The sequence below is a fragment of the Musa acuminata genome, unplaced genomic scaffold, assembly GCF_036884655.1.
Source record: "Musa acuminata AAA Group cultivar baxijiao unplaced genomic scaffold, Cavendish_Baxijiao_AAA HiC_scaffold_220, whole genome shotgun sequence".
Taxonomy (NCBI): Eukaryota; Viridiplantae; Streptophyta; class Magnoliopsida; order Zingiberales; family Musaceae; genus Musa; species Musa acuminata.
In genome coordinates, this window is record NW_027020490.1 from 12501 (window position 1) to 17500 (window position 5000).

Sequence of the window (5000 nt, forward strand, 5' to 3'; positions counted from 1 at the left end):
CCCTGTGCCACCCGGGGGGTTCCAGGGTGCTGAGATGGCTGACGTTTTGCTCCGCTCTCGACGGTCACCGCGCAACGCAAGAACAGGCCAAAAACTGGCCAAAACGGCCCAAAAACGGGCCAAAACTGGCCATTTTTGGCTGCGCGAGCGAGCGGCGAGCGGCGGACAGCGAGCGAAGCGAGAGGCAGCACCGTCCCTGCTATACGAAAGCCCCATCCAGCCCTGTGCCACCCGGGGGGTTCCAGGGTGCTGAGATGGCTGACATTTTGCTCCGCTCACGACGGTCGCCGCGGCACACAAGAACAGCCCAAAAACAGGCCAAAACAGCCCAAAAACGGGCCAAAACTGGCCATTTTTGGCTGCGCGAGCGAGCAGCGAGCGGCGGACAGCGAGCGAAGCGAGAGGCAGCACCGTCCCTGCTATACGAAAGCCCCATCCAGCCCTGTGCCACCCGGGGGGTTCCAGGGTGCTGAGATGGCTGACGTTTTGCTCCGCTCACGACGGTCGCCGCGGCACGCAAGAACAGGCCAAAAACTGGCCAAAACAGCCCAAAAACGGGCCAAAACTGGCCATTTTTTGCTGCGCGAGCGAGCGGAGAGCGGCGAACAGCGAGCGAAGCGCGAGGCAGCACCGTCCCTGCTATACGAAAGCCCCATCCAGCCCTGTGCCACCCGGGGGGTTCCAGGGTGCTGAGATGGCTGACATTTTGCTCCGCTCACGACGGTCACCGCGCCACACAAGAACAGCCCAAAAACAGGCCAAAACAGCCCAAAAACGGGCCAAAACTGGCCATTTTTGGCTGCGCGAGCGAGCGGCGAGCGGCGAACAGCGAGCGAAGCGAGAGGCAGCACCGTCCCTGCTATACGAAAGCCCCATCCAGCCCTGTGCCACCCGGGGGGTTCCAGGGTGCTGAGATGGCTGACGTTTTGCTCCGCTCACGACGGTCACCGCACCACGCAAGAACAGGCCAAAAACTGGCCAAAACAGCCCAAAAACGGGCCAAAACTGGCCATTTTTGGCTGCGCGAGCGAGCGGCGAGCGGCGAACAGCGAGCGAAGCGAGAGGCAGCACCGTCCCTGCTATACGAAAGCCCCATCCAGCCCTGTGCCACCCGGGGGGTTCCAGGGTGCTGAGATGGCTGACGTTTTGCTCCGCTCTCGACGGTCACCGCGCAATGCAAGAACAGGCCAAAAACTGGCCAAAACGGCCCAAAAACGGGCCAAAACTGGCCATTTTTGGCTGCGCGAGCGGCGAGCGGCGGACAGCGAGCGAAGCGAGAGGCAGCACCGTCCCTGCTATACGAAAGCCCCATCCAGCCCTGTGCCACCCGGGGGGTTCCAGGGTGCTGAGATGGCTGACGTTTTGCTCCGCTCTCGACGGTCACCGCGCAATGCAAGAACAGGCCAAAAACTGGCCAAAACGGCCCAAAAACGGGCCAAAACTGGCCATTTTTGGCTGCGCGAGCGAGCGGCGAGCGGCGGACAGCGAGCGAAGCGAGAGGCAGCACCGTCCCTGCTATACGAAAGCCCCATCCAGCCCTGTGCCACCCGGGGGGTTCCAGGGTGCTGAGATGGCTGACGTTTTGCTCCGCTCTCGACGGTCACCGCGCAATGCAAGAACAGGCCAAAAACTGGCCAAAACGGCCCAAAAACGGGCCAAAACTGGCCATTTTTGGCTGCACGAGCGAGCGGCGAGCGGCGGACAGCGAGCGAAGCGAGAGGCAGCACCGTCCCTGCTATACGAAAGCCCCATCCAGCCCTGTGCCACCCGGGGGGTTCCAGGGTGCTGAGATGGCTGACGTTTTGCTCCGCTCTCGACGGTCACCGCGCAATGCAAGAACAGGCCAAAAACTGGCCAAAACGGCCCAAAAACGGGCCAAAACTGGCCATTTTTGGCTGCACGAGCGAGCGGCGAGCGGCGGACAGCGAGCGAAGCGAGAGGCAGCACCGTCCCTGCTATACGAAAGCCCCATCCAGCCCTGTGCCACCCGGGGGGTTCCAGGGTGCTGAGATGGCTGACGTTTTGCTCCGCTCTCGACGGTCACCGCGCAATGCAAGAACAGGCCAAAAACTGGCCAAAACGGCCCAAAAACGGGCCAAAACTGGCCATTTTTGGCTGCACGAGCGAGCGGCGAGCGGCGGACAGCGAGCGAAGCGAGAGGCAGCACCGTCCCTGCTATACGAAAGCCCCATCCAGCCCTGTGCCACCCGGGGGGTTCCAGGGTGCTGAGATGGCTGACGTTTTGCTCCGCTCTCGACGGTCACCGCGCAATGCAAGAACAGGCCAAAAACTGGCCAAAACGGCCCAAAAACGGGCCAAAACTGGCCATTTTTGGCTGCGCGAGCGAGCGGCGAGCGGCGGACAGCGAGCGAAGCGAGAGGCAGCACCGTCCCTGCTATACGAAAGCCCCATCCAGCCCTGTGCCACCCGGGGGGTTCCAGGGTGCTGAGATGGCTGACGTTTTGCTCCGCTCTCGACGGTCACCGCGCAATGCAAGAACAGGCCAAAAACTGGCCAAAACGGCCCAAAAACGGGCCAAAACTGGCCATTTTTGGCTGCACGAGCGAGCGGCGAGCGGCGGACAGCGAGCGAAGCGAGAGGCAGCACCGTCCCTGCTATACGAAAGCCCCATCCAGCCCTGTGCCACCCGGGGGGTTCCAGGGTGCTGAGATGGCTGACGTTTTGCTCCGCTCTCGACGGTCACCGCGCAATGCAAGAACAGGCCAAAAACTGGCCAAAACGGCCCAAAAACGGGCCAAAACTGGCCATTTTTGGCTGCACGAGCGAGCGGCGAGCGGCGGACAGCGAGCGAAGCGAGAGGCAGCACCGTCCCTGCTATACGAAAGCCCCATCCAGCCCTGTGCCACCCGGGGGGTTCCAGGGTGCTGAGATGGCTGACGTTTTGCTCCGCTCTCGACGGTCACCGCGCAATGCAAGAACAGGCCAAAAACTGGCCAAAACGGCCCAAAAACGGGCCAAAACTGGCCATTTTTGGCTGCACGAGCGAGCGGCGAGCGGCGGACAGCGAGCGAAGCGAGAGGCAGCACCGTCCCTGCTATACGAAAGCCCCATCCAGCCCTGTGCCACCCGGGGGGTTCCAGGGTGCTGAGATGGCTGACGTTTTGCTCCGCTCTCGACGGTCACCGCGCAATGCAAGAACAGGCCAAAAACTGGCCAAAACGGCCCAAAAACGGGCCAAAACTGGCCATTTTTGGCTGCGCGAGCGAGCGGCGAGCGGCGGACAGCGAGCGAAGCGAGAGGCAGCACCGTCCCTGCTATACGAAAGCCCCATCCAGCCCTGTGCCACCCGGGGGGTTCCAGGGTGCTGAGATGGCTGACGTTTTGCTCCGCTCTCGACGGTCACCGCGCAATGCAAGAACAGGCCAAAAACTGGCCAAAACGGCCCAAAAACGGGCCAAAACTGGCCATTTTTGGCTGCACGAGCGAGCGGCGAGCGGCGGACAGCGAGCGAAGCGAGAGGCAGCACCGTCCCTGCTATACGAAAGCCCCATCCAGCCCTGTGCCACCCGGGGGGTTCCAGGGTGCTGAGATGGCTGACGTTTTGCTCCGCTCTCGACGGTCACCGCGCAATGCAAGAACAGGCCAAAAACTGGCCAAAACGGCCCAAAAACGGGCCAAAACTGGCCATTTTTGGCTGCACGAGCGAGCGGCGAGCGGCGGACAGCGAGCGAAGCGAGAGGCAGCACCGTCCCTGCTATACGAAAGCCCCATCCAGCCCTGTGCCACCCGGGGGGTTCCAGGGTGCTGAGATGGCTGACGTTTTGCTCCGCTCTCGACGGTCACCGCGCAATGCAAGAACAGGCCAAAAACTGGCCAAAACGGCCCAAAAACGGGCCAAAACTGGCCATTTTTGGCTGCACGAGCGAGCGGCGAGCGGCGGACAGCGAGCGAAGCGAGAGGCAGCACCGTCCCTGCTATACGAAAGCCCCATCCAGCCCTGTGCCACCCGGGGGGTTCCAGGGTGCTGAGATGGCTGACGTTTTGCTCCGCTCTCGACGGTCACCGCGCAATGCAAGAACAGGCCAAAAACTGGCCAAAACGGCCCAAAAACGGGCCAAAACTGGCCATTTTTGGCTGCACGAGCGAGCGGCGAGCGGCGGACAGCGAGCGAAGCGAGAGGCAGCACCGTCCCTGCTATACGAAAGCCCCATCCAGCCCTGTGCCACCCGGGGGGTTCCAGGGTGCTGAGATGGCTGACGTTTTGCTCCGCTCTCGACGGTCACCGCGCAATGCAAGAACAGGCCAAAAACTGGCCAAAACGGCCCAAAAACGGGCCAAAACTGGCCATTTTTGGCTGCACGAGCGAGCGGCGAGCGGCGGACAGCGAGCGAAGCGAGAGGCAGCACCGTCCCTGCTATACGAAAGCCCCATCCAGCCCTGTGCCACCCGGGGGGTTCCAGGGTGCTGAGATGGCTGACGTTTTGCTCCGCTCTCGACGGTCACCGCGCAATGCAAGAACAGGCCAAAAACTGGCCAAAACGGCCCAAAAACGGGCCAAAACTGGCCATTTTTGGCTGCACGAGCGAGCGGCGAGCGGCGGACAGCGAGCGAAGCGAGAGGCAGCACCGTCCCTGCTATACGAAAGCCCCATCCAGCCCTGTGCCACCCGGGGGGTTCCAGGGTGCTGAGATGGCTGACGTTTTGCTCCGCTCTCGACGGTCACCGCGCAATGCAAGAACAGGCCAAAAACTGGCCAAAACGGCCCAAAAACGGGCCAAAACTGGCCATTTTTGGCTGCACGAGCGAGCGGCGAGCGGCGGACAGCGAGCGAAGCGAGAGGCAGCACCGTCCCTGCTATACGAAAGCCCCATCCAGCCCTGTGCCACCCGGGGGGTTCCAGGGTGCTGAGATGGCTGACGTTTTGCTCCGCTCTCGACGGTCACCGCGCAATGCAAGAACAGGCCAAAAACTGGCCAAAACGGCCCAAAAACGGGCCAAAACTGGCCATTTTTGGCTGCACGAGCGAGCGGCGAGCGGCG